Source organism: Schistocerca piceifrons, chromosome 5, assembly GCF_021461385.2.
Source record: "Schistocerca piceifrons isolate TAMUIC-IGC-003096 chromosome 5, iqSchPice1.1, whole genome shotgun sequence".
In the NCBI taxonomy this organism is placed as follows: Eukaryota; Metazoa; Arthropoda; class Insecta; order Orthoptera; family Acrididae; genus Schistocerca; species Schistocerca piceifrons.
In genome coordinates, this window is record NC_060142.1 from 537,713,621 (window position 1) to 537,734,832 (window position 21,212).

Genomic DNA, 21,212 nt, shown 5'->3' on the forward strand with positions numbered 1-21,212 from the left:
GTTGCTGTATGTTTCCATTCCATGATTCATGTAATTTGAAGAGAAGTAATAAAGTGAGCCCTAACATGGAAAGTAAGCGTTTCCGGACACATGTCCACATAACATATTTTCTTTTTTTGTGTGTGAGGAATGTTTCCTGAAAGTTTGGCCGTACCTTTTTGTATCACCCTGTAGAGGCATCGCTAAATATTTCTGCCAGGGATTTCCAACGACTTGTTGATTCCTTGTCACGTCGATTTGCTGCACTACGCAGGGCAAGAGGAGGTCCGCCACGATATTAGTAGGTATCCCACGACTTTCGTCACCTCTGTGTGAATTCCGTTTGCTCCATTGCGCCGGTTCCCAACTAGTGGTCCGCGGACGACCAGTGTTCCGCAACAGCTGAAATGTGGACCACGAAGATTTAAAACTCTAAACTATGGTTCGTTTCTAGTTGTTCATTCCTTTTTAAGCGGGAAGTGCAGCGCCACACGCCCGGTAAGTGCTAGCGTGGTTGCTCGGGTGGTGGGGGACGGGGAAGTGGGAGCAAGCACGTCACGAGCCGGCCAGTTAGTCGTAGTACCCTTTTTTTTGGTTAGTGATTTACACAGGCTGTTTAGTGGTTAGACGGCATCAGTAGTTTAACTGCCTATTAGTCCTCAACATTCTTATCAATTTAAGGGGAGGTAGGACGTCAAACGGGCCGACTTGGTGCAGGAGAGGCACCACAGGACATCTTATTTTCTACTGTCTATACCATTACAAATAAATTCATAAAACTTTGTCAGCATGACCAGGAAGAATTCAGAATTCACACTCATAGCAATGGAAGTGCAAAAACATAACAAAATAATTTTTTTTTAGATACGAAATTTCATCATTTTTTTCACTTATTGTTGGCTGCATTTGTTGCTATAGGTACATTTCTCTTCACAAGTAAGAGAGATTCTTTGATGAAATTTGCACAGCACACAAACCATACTTACAGGTGTGTGAAACACTAGAATTTTCCAAATCTATTAAAAACTGTGGTAAAAATTGAGATAATTACTTCAAAATTTGATTTTTTCTAAACATAAATGATTAAAACGTAACAGCTCATTCAGTTTTTCATAAATTAAGTAGATTCTAGAATTTCAGACATCTGTAAGTATGGTTTGTATGCTCTACAAAATTCATCCGAACAGTCTCTCTTACTTATGAAGAAAAGTGTACTTATAGCAACAAATGCAGCCAATAGTAAATGAAACAGTGATGAAATTTCACATGTAAAAAAAATTATTTTGTTATGTTTTTGAACTTCCGCTGCTACGAGTGTGAATCCTGAATCCTTCCTGGTCATGCTGACAAAGTTTTATGAATTTACTTGTAAAAGTATAGACAGTGGAAATTAAAATATCCTGTGGTGCCTCTCCTGCTCCAAGTCGGCCCGTTTGACGTCCTACCGCCCTTAAGACTATTTTCCATGTTAATCGCTTATGATCAAAACTACGTATTACAAAACGGAATGTCGGTGTAAGTATACAGTTCATACAGGAGTTTGGTACATCTCGTTGGCTACATAATCAGAATATCATATTGCATAGCAATATGCGTTTACATATAAGGATTGCAATAGATTACTTATTTATTTATTTATTTATTATGTTATTTACTTATTTGATTATGAAAAATACGCAAATCTTACGCCTTTGCTTGCTATGCTTACATTCAAATGCATTTCTGTTTGCTTTTCAGAATATGAGGCCAAATACAAAATGCGACAGTAATTGCATTAATTTCCGATTTACTTCAATAGAAAGTAATGGAAAATAAAACCACAGTACATCATATACCCAACCGTTCTCGTAAACGACAGCTTGAAGCCAGATTATTTGCAACACCGTATAGAAATGGTCCATCCTAATTTCTCTGTCCGACCATCAGAGTTCTTTGAATGAAAAATACAGAGTCTGAAATAAAGTGTAACTCACGCCTAGTGGTTACTACAAGATTTGCGTCATCAGAAGAAACATTAGTAGCGTTGTTTGAGACATCGGAACTGATAGCACAGTCAAAATGGCTTCCCACAATAGGTAAATACTCGTGAAATCTTGATCGCCCGCTTGCTCGTTCATTATCCCTTTTTGCGAGATCTCGATGTGGCGCAAACACAGCAACATCCGCGCACATCCTTCATTTCAAAAGGTGCAGTTCAGTTACAACTGCGAAACGCGATTTTCGCTGAGAGAACGACACAGCTCAAAGCATTCGACGATGGCATCAGGAGTTTCGGAGTTGTCTGGTCTCACGCTGTTTGATTTTTGTCGTGCTTTGTACGAGTTCGTGTGTAGTACCTAGCGGTCACTGCTGCTGAGTTGCTCTTCCAAACAGCATCCCATACGAGCAAACCAGCTGCGTCTTCATCTGCAATTGCTTGTGCTTTAGGTACTTGAGTTATACATTGTTCTGTTAAAAAATAATAGTTGGACGCAGTCAAACGGTCGAGCTGCGCACGTCTGCTTTCATGCCCTGCAACTAACTCGCTGCAAATGATAACCTGTAGCTGTGACGCTGCAGTTAAATAGTCTGTGCATCGGCTAGAACTGCGAGTTAACAAAATACACAGAAATACAAAATAAAGTTAAACGAATAATTAAATAAAGAGGTTTCAGCCCTAACGTTTGTAATTGATGCAGACGACAGAGAATTATGCTGCATAACATTTATTCAAGAAAGAACATCTTAAATAAACGGGAAGTGGTACTACAATATTCATTTGAAATACAGACAGAAAATACCCTTATAAAATGCATTAAGGTTATTTTGACAACGTTACGTGAATGGTAGGAAAATCCCAAAATGAATAGTGGTCGAGTACGCAAAACCTAGGCCCATTTTGTAATCACAATACACGGAATATTCACTGTCAGAACAGTTCAGAGTTCTATACGATGATTTACAAATTCACACTCGACGCAAAGAACAGTAACTCACACTCTTCTATCCTCACTTCCGTAAAACAAGTGGAGTAAGCTAGACTCCTATTCCGGAGCACATTCAGACCTCTCGAAATATAAAGTCCGCTCAAAAGTTAGGGCACTGCGGCGGCCGTTCACCGCGCAGAATCAATCACCTATACGGCTGATTCACGTAAGTTGCTATAGGCAGGTCTACCTTCTCCCAGTACTCGACACAATGTGTGCAGAATCGCTCCCTTGACCTCTTCACCCGAGAATCCCAATCATTACTTGATTCCCGGAGAGTTCCGCTGCTGCCTGCTTTCCCATTGGCAGAATGCCAACTGTGCGCTTGGTCCCGGCGGAGGTTCGAGTCCTCCCTCGGGCATGGGTGTGTGTGTTTGTCCTTAGGATAATTTAGGTTAAGTAGTGTGTAAGCTTAGGGACTGATGACCTTAGCAGTTAAGTCCCATAAGATTTCACACACATTTGAAATTTTTTTGCAGAAGGCCATCGCCATCAAAAATACATATGTTACAGCTCTACAAACATGATGTGCTTCAAGTTGACCACTTTCTGGACTAAACAAGTATATTACAACAATATTTAAATAAATTAATGGTATAAACATTCGGTTACACTCCGATCTTCTCCAATAAATATAATATATATAATAAATATAGAAACAATCTAGCATTCTTGCGCAAGTATGCTCGCGAAAAACGACAACAGACTGACTTAAATATTATTATTTAAATAATTATGTATGACTTTTTGACAGACGCATCTTTTGATTCTCTTTTCGACTGTAGTGTCCGCTTACAAATGCGACTGACCACTTTTAAATTATCACAGTATTTTAATAGCACATGCAGTAACCATTTAAATAAAGTTACTGACAAAATAGTAAAAACACAAGTTTGACAAACACAGGTAAGACAAAATATCAAAATATGAGGTACTGATGCTATGTTAATTTACTGTGCAAATGCGGAGAACACTATCTTCTAACAAACATTTGCGTAATTAAAAAAGTGTATAAGACGTAATAAATGAAGGTATAAAATAGATATAGGTACACAGCTAATACGAATGATAGCTATAGTACAATGCTGTCATACGAGGTATCGTTTGTTGAAATCGCGAGAAGCGATTAAAACTTGTTAATTCAGAGGTCCATTGAGTAAATGTTTATTCGTTATGATATTCACTTCTCTAGTTTTAAGGACATTGAAATACTGTTGCATCATTGAATACACCTCTTTTATCGGAGGTCACCAATGTATTCAGGTTTGCATTAAGACTTGACTGTGAGTTATGGTCGAAGTTCAGAGAGCTGTAACTTAGCCGTCTTTAAGTTTGTGTCAAAGCCCACCATTTCTTGGAGCATTGTCTGTTCTCCTACGCGACTGTCCGTCGCTATCATTCACTGTACTGGGCTATACCCACATCCAGTTCTTTGCTGTTAGTCTTTATCACCTAGACAGAACTGCCGCGGCGGACCCTGGGACCTGGGGCGGCTAGTGTTCACCTGTTCAACAAATTAATCTTACCTCGTCCAATACTGGGCGGCCGATTACCTCGCCTAAATGCGCGTAACATTACAGTGCCTCTGTCTATGTGACTAATCTTCCAACAACTTCCGATGAATTGCAATTCAACAGAGCAGTAGTAAGGAATGCACTAACTCCAGACATACTTGCAAGCGTGTAGGACAAGACTGACTGTAGTGTTACCACTGGGGACACACAGAACATTTGTGAAAGGCAAATCGAAACAAACGTGCTAAACCGAAGAGTAATAAGTGCACCAATGTTTTACGCGCTTGCATCTAAAAGATACATGCTCGTAAAATTGGATGGTTCTTTTGAAACTTAAAAGCTTTCTGGTCATAGTGTAAGTTAAAATTTACCCCAAGACTTTCTCTTCATTTATGTAGAAATGTAAAATCGCGTGGATCCCTCTGAAACTTTTTTTTTTTTAATTTAAGATCCTGCCATATCGAGAATTACAAAATATTACGCTTTAAATTTTATGTAAACGTACATACGGTACCTCTCACAGCGAATACTCAGTATGAGGGGTCGCCAGAATTTTATTTATTAATTTATAACTCTAAGGTAAGTCAACCATACTGCTTGAGCGGTGGTAAAAATTGCTGTTTTGAAGAGCGCGCCGCAGCGCGTTGTGTGAAGCAGGCGGTGGCGTCTCTGTGGCAATCGCAGCTTTGGTGTCTCCCTCTGGTGGGAAAGGGGAAAGGTTGCCTGTTCACGTGCATTTAAGGGGCGCTATGAGCTCACCAGGTGTCAGTCGGTTAGTCTGAGTCAGTATGGCGGTCGGTGCAGTGGGTCAGTCGGAAGGCAGACACTCGCATGCTAGTCTGTCGGTCGGAGTGCTAGTATGTCTTTCGTTCAGATCTACCTTTAAAGCCGACAGCATGAGCTTCTTTCCACTTCACCAGTAAGAGAACTATGTGAGTGGTCGCCCCGCCGGGGCTTAGTCCCTGCATCTGAGACTGCGCGTTAGGCCGCCAGTCTGCTCGAGTTGCTCAGGCAATGGTCATTGGCGGTTGGAACGATCGGTTGGTCGGTCGCGCACTGAGACACAAGATGATTATTTGTCCGCCTTGAGCGTCGGCGCATGTGAGGTCGCCACGTGAGTCCAGTGGGCAGCGCCGTATAGCGAGGGGTAGTGGCTTCGCGGCCGACACGAGAGCAACAGGAGTCAACCCACGACATCGGTCTGGTCGGTGCGAGCTGCGACGCCGTGAGACGGGAGCTCGGCGCGTCTTCCTGCGTCCGTTGAAGTGGTTGGCAGCGGACGGTTCGGGAGAGCGTTTTGGGGGTGCTGCAACAGATCTTCGCCAGAAATCGCAGTTTATTAGAAGTTAAGTGATTGGTGATATGTTGTTTCATTTACTTGTTAAATTCTATTTGTTTTCTTGGTGAGGTCACCAGCCGCATTGTTTTGGGGTTGTCCCACCATTCTTCTCCGATAACCCATCCGCGGGAAGGTGGTTATTTATTAATTGGGTGGTCCGTTTTTTTTTTTTTCCCCGTGTGGAGTAGGGGCAGGTCAGAGCAACCTGCGGTTCGGGTTGTTCGGTAATCTCCCTATCAATCTGCCGTACGTTAATTGCTGCCTCTGCCATGTCTGTCGGATTCTGTGTGTTAACGAACGTATTGCTTGAAGTGTAACGACCTAATTCTTGGAATATGTTTTTATCTTGCCTATTATCTTGAGAGGCGGTATATGTGCACTGTAGAGCATGTTTGGCCAACCTTGTATAATTTTAAGTAAGATTGCATTTCATGGGCTTTTACACTCCTGGAAATGGAAAAAAGAACACATTGACACCGGTGTGTCAGACCCACCATACTTGCTCCGGACACTGCGAGAGGGCTGTACAAGCAATGATCACACGCACGGCACAGCGGACACACCAGGAACCGCGGTGTTGGCCGTCGAATGGCGCTAGCTGCGCAGCATTTGTGCACCGCCGCCGTCAGTGTCAGCCAGTTTGCCGTGGCATACGGAGCTCCATCGCAGTCTTTAACACTGGTAGCATGCCGCGACAGCGTGGACGGGAACCGTATGTGCAGTTGACGGACTTTGAGCGAGGGCGTATAGTGGGCATGCGGGAGGCCGGGTGGACATACCGCCGAATTGCTCAACACGTGGGGCGTGAGGTCTCCACAGTACATCGATGTTGTTGCCAGTGGTCGGCGGAAGGTGCACGTGCCCGTCGACCTGGGACCGGACCGCAGCGACGCACGGATCCACGCCAAGACCGTAGGATCCTACGCAGTGCCGTAGGGGACCGCACCGCCACTTCCCAGCAAATTAGGGACACTGTTGCTCCTGGGGTATCGGCGAGGACCATTCGCAACCGTCTCCATGAAGCTGGGCTACGGTCCCGCACACCGTTAGGCCGTCTTCCGCTCACGCCCCAACATCGTGCAGCCCGCCTCCAATGGTGTCGCGACAGGCGTGAATGGAGGGACGAATGGAGACGTGTCGTCTTCAGCGATGAGAGTCGCTTCTGCCCTGGTGCCAATGATGGTCGTATGCGTGTTTGGCGCCGTGCAGGTGAGCGCCACAATCAGGACTGCATACGACCGAGGCACACAGGGCCAACACCCGGCATCATGGTGTGGGGACCGATCTCCTACACTGGCCGTACACCACTGGTGATCGTCGAGGGGACACTGAATAGTGCACGGTACATCCAAACCGTCATCGAACCCATCGTTCTACCATTCCTAGACCGGCAAGGGAACTTGCTGTTCCAACAGGACAATGCACGTCCGCATGTATCCCGTGCCACCGAACGTGCTCTAGAAGGTGTAAGTCAATTACCCTGGCCAGCAAGATCTCCGGATCTGTCCCCCATTGAGGATGTTTGGGACTGGATGAAGCGTCGTCTCACGCGGTCTGCACGTCCAGCACGAACGCTGGTCCAACTGAGGCGCCAGGTGGAAATGGCATGGCAAGCCGTAACACAGGACTACATCCAGCATCTCTACGATCGTCTCCAAGGGAGAATAGCAGCCTGCATTGCTGCGAAAGGTGGATATACACTGTACTAGTGCCGACATTGTGCATGCTCTGTTGCCTGTGCCTATGTGCCTGTGGTTCTGTCAGTGTGATCATGTGATGTATCTGACCCCAGGAATGTGTCAATAAAGTTTCCCCTTCCTGGGACAATGAATTCACGGTGTTCTTATTTCAATTTCCAGGAGTGTATTTAAAAGGTCATTTTAGTATATAAAGTTGCCACCCTTCCACCATACTACTCTTCTTAGAAGTTAAAATCACGTTGCACCTTCGGTGGCAAGTTAATCTTTTAATTTTGGTGTTTTGTACCATTTCCAGCCCTCCTACGGGGTGCATAGTTTGTGTGCTTGTGTGAATTGTTAAAAATTTTACTTTAAGGTAATCTGGTGTGTTGCAGATTTGCACTTGTGTAGTCTTTCGGAGGTTGTTGTGAGCGGTCGTGACTACGGCTGTGTCAAAAGGGAACAGCAAGGTTCTCAGCCCGAAAGCTCATACACTCAAAAATTTGTTTCTTTCTGCCTCTGAATAAATTGTAACTTGATATTTAGAGGGTGCTTGCTGCTTATAATTTTAAATCTTTTTTTTTTAAAAAAAAAGGCTTTTAGGAATAAAATTCCCATTTGTTAAAAGCAATTTCATTTTGATTTCATCAGATACTCCCTGGCAACTACTTCCACGCTCACATAGTGTGATTATATGTGTTAATGTTCTTGATGAACCGCTAGTAAATAAAGTAAATTCTTAAGAAAAAGTTTTGAAAGTAAATCCACGGTTCACTGCTGATTACAGGATAAGCGCCACTTGTATAATGATTTACTCATATACTTATCCTCACCTTTACTTCAGTTGCTTGCAGAAGGCAGGGTAAGCTTTTTGGAGCATATTTATGGCCAAAAATAATAAAAAACACAGCCGGCCGGGGTGGCCGAGCGGTTCTAGGCGCTACAGTCTGGAACCGTGCGAATGCTATGCTCGCGGGTTCGAATCCTGCCTCGGGCATGGATGTCTGTGATGTCCTTAGGTTGGTTAGTTCTAAGTTCTAGGGGACTGATGACTTCAGCAGTTAAGTCCCATAGTGCTCAGAGCCATTTGAGCCGATAAAAAACACACACCTACATATATATGGTGAATATTAATAAAACCGACAAAATGTAGGGACGGATTCCTGACTGGAAAAGAAGGAAAAGAGTCGTATGAACATGTCTGCGGAAATGCTTCGTTGACAGGTAGATGGCGCTGACGAATAAAAGTCCCTCTGACCACGTGCCGTATGTTCATTGTGTGTTGCAGGCTGTGTGATAGACGCAGCGTACTGTATGCAGGAGAACGGTCCATCATCCCTGTCGAAAAAAGCAGAGATGGTGTTTGTGCACGGCCAAGCAGATGTAAACGGTCGAGATGGAACACGGCTATACTAAAAGAAATACGCTCAAAGAACCAACACAACGTGTCAAGTACTGTTTGACTTTTTGTGTGATCATGCGCCCTTTCAGACAGACTAACGTGGAGGGAGGTGGCTGACTGTGCCTACACCAGGTTTGGGGGACCGGTTTATACAGGATATTGAGACACATTATAGTACAAGCTCCAGGCAAGTTGCTCGCCAACGTGGTGTCAGCCAAAGTACTATTATGTATATTCTGAATTACAACCGCTACTAACCATATCACCTGCAATGACTGCCAGGATTATCAGCAACGAATTTCCCTATGCGGGAAGGATTTTGTCGATGGTTTTTACACCATTTTTTGTGTCGTCAGTCTTCTCGCTGGTTTGATGCGACCCGCCACGAATTCCTGTCGTGTACTAACCTCTTCATTTCAGAGAAGCACTTGCAACCTACGTCCTCAATTATTTGCTGGCTGTCTTCCAATCTCTGTCTTCCTCTACAATTTTTGCCGTCTACAGCTCTCTCTAGTACCATGGAAGTCATTCCCTCATGTCTTAACAGATGTTCTATCATCCTGCCCCTTCTCCTTATCAGTGATTTCCAAATATTCCTTTCCCCTCAGATTGTGCGCACGATCTCCTCATTCCTTACCTTATCAGTCCACCTAATATTCAACATTCTTCTGTAGCACCACATCTCAAATGCTTCCATTCTTCTCTGTTCTGGTTTTCCGACAACCATGCAATGCTGTACTCGAGACGTACATTCTCAGAAATTTCTTCCTCAAATTAAGTCGGATATTTGATATTAGTAGATTTCTCTTGGCCAGGAATGCCCTTTTGTCCATTAATGGTCTGCTTTTGATGTCCTCCTTGTTCCGTCCGTCACTCTTCACTTTACTGCCTAGGTATCGGAATTCCTTAACTTCATCCACTTTGTGGCCATAAACCCTGATGTTACGTTTGTCGCTGTTCTCATTTCTGCTACTTCTCATTACCACCTTCTTTCTTCGATTTACTCTCAATCTACACTCTGTACTCATAAGACTGTTCATTCCGTTCAGCAGATCATGTAATCCTTCTTCACTTTCACTCAAGATAGCAATGTCATCAGCAAATCGTATCATTCATATTCTTTCACCTTGGATTTTAATTGCACTTTTTCCATCATTGTTTCCTCGACTTACAGGTTGAACAAGTAGGGCCGAAAGGCTACATCTTTGTCTTACACCCTTTTTAATACGAGCACCTCCTTTTTTGGTCGTCCACTCTTACTATTCCCTCTTATCTGTTGTACAAATTGTATATTACCCGTCTCTTCCTACAGGTTACCCGTACTTTTTTTCAGAATTTCGAACATCTTGCACCATTTCACATTGTTGAATGCTATTTCCACGTCGCGAAATCCCATCAACGCGTCTTGATTTTTCTTCAGTCTTGCCTCCATTATCAACCGCAACTCAGAACTGCATTTCTCGTGCCTTTACCTTCCTTAAAGCCAAACTGATCGTCATCTAACGCACTCTCAATTTTCTTTCCCATTCTCCTGTATATTTTTCTTGTCAGGGTGTGACATGAATTCCGTTAGTGTGATTAATAAGTGAAAATATTGGCTGGTAACGTTTACAATCTCAGTACGTGACACTAACAACAAATCACGAAGATTTTAGAGTGAATTTGACTTGTTAGGCGGTGTACATATGCAAAGAGCTACTTTTATTCTCAGCTACAAAGTGAAACGTGCCTAGGAGGAGCGAGGATTTTACATTTTTTGCCTCTCGTTTACTTTAAACTTTGCAAAAACCAGATTATGTGTTATGTCACTTTTCTCCCTCCTATCGTGGTAATCCATAATTTTTCACAATTAAGTACAAAATATAGAAATTTGGCGAGGCTTTCCTTGTATGGTCAACACTCACAATACTTTTGTAATACGAGTCATTGATGAATCATAGAGTTTTCAGAAGAAAAGAGTACAGAAGTGTTTGTTTTTCAAACTGCTACAACAAGCGGTCGAATAATTGTGCTGTTAAGTAAATCCCACGGCTCATACTACGGCACACTTAAGTAGTGTTTACGTGTCCGTGGAAGCAGTAATACGATCAGAAAGCGAATTTTGTTTCGTTATCGGGATGCAGATCTATACTTCACAAACCACTGAAGTGCATGACAAAGGGTAATTTCCGTTGTAAAACTTGTTAAGGTTTTTTTCTCTTTCCTTTTTAATCACGTATGGAGCGAGGTAAGAATGACTACTTGAACGCTTCAGTGCGGGCTGCAATTAGTCTCATCTTTACAATTGATCAGGAACTACAGTTTAATAGATAGGTTTGTGACTTACAGTAGTGTGTATCGGTCCGGGGAGCGTGATCGGATAACCTGAGTGGTAAGGCTACTATTCGCGTTATGCGGAAAATATGGCCTAGAGTCCCCGTCCGGCAGATATTTTCGTGTGTAGCTTCAGGTAGTTCACCTATAAGTTTAAAATTAAGTTGAATTTCAGCAATAAATTTCAGTAGTCTCATCTTGTCTTGGTGATTCCTACTGGAGCAATAGGTAGGAAGGGTGGAAGGTGACGGGAGTCAGGAGGAGTTCGTAGTGTATTCATAGATTCCTCACCAAAGTTGGTCCTAAAAACCATGTAAGCACGCTTTCAAGAGTTAGTTTGCATCTATCGGCGTCTCAAATCACGCCAAATTGTTGTCGTAGGCAGTTGTAACTCTTGACTCTAACGGCCAGCTGATTTTGTAGTACTACATTGGAAAGCGGTTTGATTTCGTGCGACATTTTCGTCGGAAGCTCGGGGGTGTGTAGGACTGTTTTCTTTGCGTACACACCCTGGGTCTACAAACTGTCGATGCCACCTTCGAATGTCCCATCCACTTGGAAGATCAGTTTGGCACGTCAGCCTGAAACTGTACTGTACTGTACTGTAATCACGGACTTACACTTCACAACCTCGAGAACACATAGTGATTTCTGTTGCTACGTGGTTATTTTGCAACATGTCACGCTAACCAAGATAACATAAGACAACCTACATGTAGGTGCAATGAATATAAACTATATAATGTGTCTATCGGCAAGTGTCTCCTGATTCAGTTCTACCAGCATATCAGTGAATCTCAACCATGAATCAAATGAACTTCTGTATCTACATCTATACCACAGTGAATTGCACGGCAGAGAATACGCCCCATTGTACCAATTATCAGAATTTCTTCCCGTGCAATTCACTTATGGAGTGAATACCTCTCTCTGTGTTGTAATTATTCTACTCTTGTCCTCATGTGTCCCAATGTGAGTGATAGCAAGGAGGTTGTAGTACATACCAAGAGTCATCATTTAAAACCGGTTCTTGAAACTTTATTAACAGACTTTCTCGGGATAGTTTACGTCTATCTTCAAGAGTTTGCCAGTTCTAATCCTTCAGTATCTCTCTGACACTCTCCCACAGATCAAATAACACTTCGGCCATCTGTGCTGTCTTTCTCTGTATATGTTTAACATCCCCTGTCAGTTCTATTTGGACCGGCTCCCACACATTTGAGCATTATTCTAGAATGGGTCGCACGAGTGATTTGTAAGCAATCACCTTTTCTAGACTGACTGCGCTTCCCCAGTATTCTACTAATAAAATGGAGTCTACCTCCTGCTTTACCCACGCCTGAGCCTACGTGTTCATTCTATTTCACATCCCTAAAAAGTGTTCCACCCAGGTATTTACATGAGTTGGCAGATCCCATTGTAACTCACTGATATTATAGTCATATGATAGTGGGTATAGTTCCTTTTTTTCGTTTTATGAAGTGCACAGTTTTACATTTCTGAAAATTAAAACCAAGTTGTCAGTCACTGCACCAATGTAAAATCTATCAATGCCTCAGTGAATATTTGCACACCTTGTTTCAGACAGTGTTTCATTTTTGAAAAGAACATCGTTTGCAAAGAAATTTGTGGTTACTATTAATATCGTCCACAGGGGCATTATTTTACAACATGGACAACAAGTATCCCAACACACTTTCTTGGCGAACTCTCGAAGTTATTTCTACATCTGATGGTGATTCTCCATCCAAGATAACATGATGCGTCCTCCCTACCAAAAGGTCTTCAGTTCCTTCACAAATTACACTTGCCTCCCCATATGATAGTGCTTTTGACAATGAGCATAGGAGTGGCTGGTTCTGGAGTCCTTTATATACGTTCCCGTTTCGTATCCAACGCGATTCACCGCTGTTTTTGCATGTGGTTTCTGTAGGCTCCAAGTCCGAACATTGTGCTTCATCACCGAGCACAACGCGTTTTACGAAAATGTTATCATTGTCAATAGCATTCTGAAACTCGTCAGAAAATTTCGCACGTCTACGTTTGCCGTCATGACTGAGAGACTACAAAAGCTGAGGCATGTCGCAGAAATCAATAGATTTGACAACATAACACTTGATCCATCAGTCTTCCGACTGGTTTGATGCGGCCCGCCACGAATTCCTTTTCTGTACCAACCTCTTCACCTCACGGTAGCACTTGCAACCTACGTCCCCAATTATTTGCTGTGTGTATTCCAGTCTTCGTCTTCCTCTACAGTTTTTACTCGCTACAGGTCCCTCTAGTACCATGGAAGTCGTTACCTGATGTCTTAACAGATGTCCTAGCATCCTGTCCCTTCTTCTAGTCAGAGTTTTCCATATATTTCTTTCCTCTCCAATTCTGAGCAGAACATGCTCATTCGTTATCTTACAAGGCACCAATTTTCAACATTCGTCCATAGTATCATATCTGAAATGCTTGGATTCTGTTCTTCTCCGGTTTTCCCACAGTGCTTGTTTCATTACCACACATTGCTGAGGTCGAAACATACATTCTCAGAAATTTCTTCCTCAAACTAATGCCTATGTTTGATACTAGTAGATTTTTTCTGCACCAGCAATACCTTTTTTGCCAATACTAGTCTGCTTTTGATGTCCTCCTTGCTCCATCCGTCATTGGTTGCTTTGACGCCTACATAGCTGAATTCATTAACTTAATCTATTTCGTGACTATCGGTGTCGATGTTTAATTTCTCGCCGTTCTCATTTCTGCCACTTCTCATTACTTTCGTATTTCTTCGATTTCCCCTCAGTCCATATTCTGTACTCGTTAGGCTGTTCAGTCCATTCAACAGATCCTGTAATTCTTCTTCACTTTCACTGTCGATGGCAATGTCATCAGCGAATCTTATTATTAATTCTGTTTCATCTTGACTTTTAATTCCACTTTTGAAACGTTTTTCTTATTTCCATCATTGCTTCTTTAGTGTATAGTCCCTTCGTCCCAGCCTTACACCCTTTTTAATCGGATCATTTTGTTCTTGGTCGTTCGCTCTTATTATTCCCTCTTGGCTCTTATACATGTTGTATATTACCCGTCTTTCCCTAAGGTTCACCACTATTTTCCTCAGGATTTCGAACATCTTGCACCATTTTACATTATCGAACGCTTATTTCAGGTCGACAAATTCTACGAAAGTGTCTTAATGAATAAGTTAGTAGCAACAGTAAATGTTCAGATGTACGATAGGAGTAATAATTATCTCCAATCCATAAAATAAAGAGCACTTATAGGCCATCGATCCACTTTTCTTGGTTTTTATTTATTCCGGTGCTTCAGTATGTGCTACAAAAAGCAGCATGCATGAAGATATTGCTCCTTTGATTAATATCACGTGTACTAAAGTTTGTGTACATTTCGTCTGTAGCGAGTCGGCGCGCAGGAACTCTACAGACGGCTGTATAAGCCATTATTCTATTGACCAGGGTGGAGCCCGGCTCTGTCACTACGGCGCTGCGTGTGTGGCAGGTTGGCGGCAGGTGGAGGAGTGAGATGGCGGCCGCAGTACAGACGGCGTGTGTGTGAGCTCTTTACTTTTCCAACAAATTTAGAGGGGCTACAGGTGTACACACTATCCGGTAGTGAGGCCTGGTGTCGATCCACGGTGTCCATGTTCTGCAGTGGGGTCAGTTACACTACTGGCCGTTAAAATTGCTACACCAAGAAGAAATGCAGATGATAAACGGGTATTCATTGGACAAATATATTATACTAGAACTGACATGTGATTACATTTTCACGCAATTTGGGTGCATAGATCCTGAGAAATCAGTACCGAGAACAACCATCTCTGGCCGTAATAACGGCCTTGATACGGCTGGGCATTGAGTCAAACAGAGCTTGGATGGCGTGTACAGGTACAGCTGCCCATGCAGCTTAAACACGATACCACAATTCATCAAGAGTAGTGACTGGCGTATTGCGACGAGCCAGTTGCTTGGCCACCATGACCAGACGTTTTCAATTGATGAGAGATCTGGAGGATGTGCTGGCAAGGGCAGCAGTCGAACATTTTCTGTATGCAGAAAGGCCCGTACAGGACCTGCAACATGCGGTCGTGCATTATCCTACTGAAATGTAGGGTTTCGCAGGGATCGAATAAAGGGTAGAGCCACAGGTCGTAACACATCTGAAATGGAACGTCCACTGTTCAAATTGCAGTCAATGCGAACAAGAGGCGACCGAGACGTGTAACCAATGGCACCACATACCATCACGCCGGTTGATAAGCCAGTACGGCGATGACGAATACATGCTTCCAATGTGCGTTCACAGCGATGTCGCCAAACACGGATGCGACCATCATGATGCTGTAAACAGAACCTCAATTCATCCGAAAAAATAACGTTTTACCATTCATGCGCCCAGGTTCATCGTTGAGTACACCATCGCAGGTGCTACTGTCTGTTCAAAAATGGTTCAAATTGCTCTGAGCGCTATGGGACTTAACATCTGTGATCATCAGTCCCCTAGAACATAGAACTACTTAAACCTAACTAACCTAAGGACATCACACACATCCATGCCCGAGGCAGGATTCGAACCTGCGACCGTAGCGGTCACGCGGTTCCAGACTGAAGCGCCTAGAACCGCACGGCCACACCGGCTGGCTGCTATTGTCTGTGATGCAGCGTCAAGGGTAACCGCATCCACGGTCTCCGAGCTGATAGTCCGTGCTGCTGCAAACGTCGTCGAACTGTTCGTGCAGATGGTTGTTGTCTTGCAAACGTCCCCATCTGTTGACTCAGGGATCGAGACGTGGCTGCACTATCCGTTACAGCCATCCAGATAAGATACCTGTCATCTCGACTGCTAGTGATACGAGGCCGTTGGGGTTAAGCACGGCGTTCTGTATTACCCTCCTGAACTCACCGATTCCATATTGTGCTAACAGTCACTGGATCTCGACCAATGCTAGCAGCAATGTCGCGATACGATAAACCGCAATCGCTATAGACTACAATCCGACCATTACCAGAGTCGGAAATGTCATAGTACGCATTTCTCCTCCTTACACGAGGCATCACAACAACGTTTCACCAGGCAACGCCTGTCAACTGCTGTCTGTGTATGAAAAATCGCTTGGAAATTTTCCTCATGTCAGTACGTTGTAGGTGTTGCCACCGGCGCCAACCTTGTGTGAATGCTCTGAAAAGCTAATCATTTGCATATCAGCATCTTCTTCCTGTGGGTTAATTTCGCGTCTGTAGCACGTCATCTTCGTGGTGTAGCAATTTTAATGGCGAGTAGTGTAGATCTTGCGACTCTCGGTGGCATATCTTAGTGATTAAACTAGTCAAACTACCGTAGGGTACCGTAAACTTTGACTCTTCTTCATGTTGCGTCAGACCTTCCAAAGACGTTTTCTCTCATAGATTTCTCCACATTTTTGTTGCAACCATTTCGCTTTGACTTCTCTGCAGTTTATGTTCATTTCGCTCTAAAGTGACCTCAGTATGTATTTATTCCCGAATTTCCTTCGTATTTTTGTAAATTTCTGTTTTCGTCGACGAATTGAAGTTCTTCTTCTGTTAACGAAGGTTTCTTAGCTGTTACCTTCCTTGTGCCTTTCTTTGTCTGTTGAATTTGTGTGGGTTCCCTTTTCACAGAAGTCCGTTCGTCTTTGGCTGAACTGTATGCTGTGGTATTCCTTATCGCAGTATCCACATCTTGAGCGAACTTCAAAAAGCGGCTCGTTATTTCTCAGTACTTCAGCATCCCATTTCTTACGCACTGATTCTCCTGGTCGGGTCTCTTAAACTGCAGCTTAGTCTTCTATCATCACTAAACCGTGAGCGTTGTTTAAATGATCATTAAGTAATCCATTTCAAATCTTCCCATATTTCCAGACCTTTCCCAATATACCTCTGTCTCTTGTGATTTTCAGACATCTATTCACTGCTTCTAGCTGAAATTCGTTGCAGCACTTAATTAGTCTTTCTCCCTTCTCAGTCCTACTATGAAGCCCATATTCTCTAGTAACTTTTCCACCTTATCCTTCTCCTATTACCGCGTTCCAATCCTCCGTGGTTATTAATTAATCATCTCCTTTCGCTTGATCAAATACCTGTTTAATACCCTCACATACTTTCTCTATCACTTGAGTGTCTGACGATGTAGTCTACATGTCTAACTGAATCAACTTTGTCGACAATGGTTTGCTGTTAGTTCTGATGGGAACGACCTTATCGCTGAACTATTAGCAGTAAGACATTTTCTGCCCTAAATTTCTATTTTTAACGAATACTACTTCCGTTTTTATCATTTTCTGCTGATGTTTCTGATACACTATATTCGTCTGATCAGAAATTCCTACCTACCCTTCATTTGACTTTTCTGATCCCCACTATTTCTAGACTGCGCATTTGCAGATTTCTATCACAATCAGACTTCTAAATACCATGCTCATATCCGTAGTATCTCAACCTTTCGTTCATGATTCCACCTTTTTCTTATGTTTACCTCCTTCTTGGCAGTTCCCTCGCAAAGATCCGAATATTGTACTACTCCGGAATTTTTCCGATGGCAAAAGAGTCATGACACTTTTCTTAGTACTGGCCACGTGTCCCATGTACACACACTCTATAAAAAAAATAAAAGGGCACACCACGATGGAAATATCCGAATGGGACGGAAATCAATAGGTGTAATGTACATGTACAGAAAAAAATTATTATAATTTCAGAAAAAAATGAATGATTTATTCAAGAGAAAGAGCTTCACAAATCGAGCGAGTCAATAACACATTGGTTTAGCGCTGGCCTTATACAAGCAGTTATTCGGCTTGTATTCATTGATAGAATTGTTGGACGTCCTCTTGAGGGAGAGCGTACGAAATTATGTCAGACTGGTGCATTAGATCGGCAAAACCCCGTATTGTTGGAGGGCCTATGATGTTTCAAGCCTACTCAACTAGAGAGAGATCTGGCGACCTTGCTGGCCAAGGTAAGGCTTGGCAAGCACGTAGGGAAGCAGTGGAAACCCCCGCCGTCTGCGGGCAGGCATTATTTTGCTGAAATGGAACTCAGAATGGCTCGTAATGAAGGGCAACAGAAAGAGGTGCTAAATATCGTCGACGTACGACGTACCGTGGATGACAAACCAAAGGGTGTCACTACGAAAAGATATGGCAGCTCAAACCATTACTCCTGGTTGCCGGGCCGCATAGCGAGCGACAGTCATGACGGTACAGGCAGCAGGTCTTAGGGTTGGAATTTCATGGAGGAGAGTAGAATTGTTTTCAGTGTTGTGTCCCGACCTGATGACCAGCAAAGACGTGTCTGGATAAAGGTGGGATACCAATCTGACTGTTTCCCTATATATGGCCAGACAACTAGGTGTGATTGTCTGGGTTGGCATCACTTTTCACAGCAAGATCTCTTCCGTTACAGCACAGCGGAAAATCGAATATATTCTCTAACCCGTTTCGTTGGGCTTGATAATGCTCTCTCGCACAGCTTGAAAGTTTCTACTGCTTGCCTTCGTGCTTGCCAAACCGTGCCTAGGCCAGCAAGGTCGCCGGATCTCCCTCCGGTTGAGAACGTTTGGATCATTAGGAGAAGAGCCCTTCAACCACATGGGATTTTGACGATCTAACGCGTCAGGTGGACAGAATTTATCATGATGTCTCTCATGAGAATATCCAACTCTTTCAATCAATGCCGAACCGTACAGAGGCTTGCATAAGGACCAGGGGCAAACCGATGCATTACTGACTTCCTTAATTTGTGAAACCCTTTCTCTTGAGAAAATCATCAAATTTTTCTGAAACTGTAATCATTTGTTGTACATGTATATCAAATCTACCAATTTCCGTAACTTTTTTGCTTTTTTTTTTTTTTTTTGAGAGTGTATGTCTTGGGGTGTGCACTGAGTGTATATAATATCATGGTTTTCATTCCCTTCTGCATCCTCATGACGTGGATAAGTGCTGATTCTTTAGCTTTTTAGGGATGGTTTCCCACCCCAAGCCTAAGAGAGTGCCCTGAAAGTCTGCTCGCTCCTCTGGGGTGTTTTACAAAGCCATTAGCAGAACTAGAGTGACTCCTTACACTGGGAGGCTTCGGCTGCCACTGCTGATAATTTTTATTCAGATATTTAAGCAGTAGCTGAGGAAAAATTTATGACACAATTTGGCTAAAAGAAGCAATAGGTTGATAGAACCCATCATGAGGCATGAAGGAATCGTCATTTGAGAATGGAGAAAGTGTAATGAGATAGGGAAAAATGATAGGGCGAGACCAAGGTATGGCTAAGGTCAGAGAGATGAAATGAATGTATGGCGCTGTAGTTATGCAGAGTTGAAGAGATTTGCACAGGATAGACTAGTGATGAGAGCTGCATCAAACCAGACTTCGCACTGAAGACAACAACAGTAGTCTGTAATATCTTCTATACGTTCCTTAAGTTTCAACTTCCTGCTATAATTACTGACAGGGGTTTTATGAAATTTTCTGTGGAAGGTTTCCTCCACTTTGGGAAGTCAAAACGAAATTTTGTTAAAAAAAACACTCGCATCATATATTATGCTAAATGTCAGTTAAAGGTACTTTACTGAGAACATTCTTATAAGTAGGGCATCCTTAGCTAAAATAATTATACATGCTGATAGGAACACTCAGTCAAATTAAAATATTCAGGTGTTCAAATGCTGGTAAAATTGATTGAGAGTCCAATTTGGCGCGTTATGTGTCTTACTGTAGCCGCTCAGAGCCTGGTACAAACGGTTTCGTACCATGCAGATATATCCTCAGGTGTATTTAAGGTCGACTGTTCCATGTTATCTAAATGGCTTAAAGAGTGTTCCAAGGTACAATGAGGAACACTGCTGATGCGACCACCAACGGAAGTCAAACTTAATAAATCCTGTCGTCACTGATAACTGACGTTTGGAAAACACCATACGTCCATGTGGTAGCATGAAATCCTCTAGACTGTTGAACACTGGAGTATTGTGATGACATCAGAGAATACACCATTGTCTACTGCTCCTATTAGACAGCACCTGTATATCTATGATGGCGGTAAGCTGGCGCCAGAACACCATGTGGCAAAGAGGTTGTGAGAGTATCGATAGAGGCTGACGACAGACTCGCATTAAACGCGCGCCAACGCCCTCCTGGCCGCCATTATTTAGATCACTGCCTCGCACGGGATGGCCAGTCTGTCGCACCAAGTGAGTTTTAGTCTGTCATCAGTCGCAGCCCAGTGGGAATCGCAATAACAGTTAGCTCAGCCACTAGTTCAGAACTGGCAGCACATAGCGACCAGAGTAGTGTACATAGCGGACTTGTGCTTCATCAGCAGTGAGGCTATCGTGGACTATTACGGAGAGCTTGTACCACAACAACTATCTTGAGTTAAGTAATTTTCCATTCTTATGAATAAAGAAGGCAGTTAATATGTGTGTGCAGTTTGTGTTACAGAAGGAGGATACCGGCCACCAAACAACATCCTCTCCTTGCCTCCAATGGTATAGCTCTACAGGGACAACAAGACGACATGAAAATATCATCAGAAATGGGAGGTATAGGACGACACCGCGGACCAGGGCACTTCGGGACTCCACGTGTTCGTCATGAAGGCTAAGTCGTCATGTAACCCAGAAAGCCAACTTTGAGGGCCCTGGTGCTACGCGAAATGAGTGTTCATCCAGCAGGCATATGTAAAGCAGCACTTTCTGCAACACACCTACAAATATTTGAAGATATACAGGTGTTGTCAAAATGGAAGCGGTAAGCACTGGTGTGTCGTTCGATGTCGTCCCAGTATTCATATTTTCAACAGACTAGACGGTTTCCCGTTACCACATGGACGTCTGGCCCTCTCCCAACGTAAGTTATCAATGACAACAGACTTTATTAAGTGTGAATTCTGTTGTTGGTTGCGTCATTAGTGGCCTCCAATGCACCCTGGAACACACATTAAGCCTTTTAGATAACGTGGGACGTTAGACTTTAAATATACCTAAGGATGTAT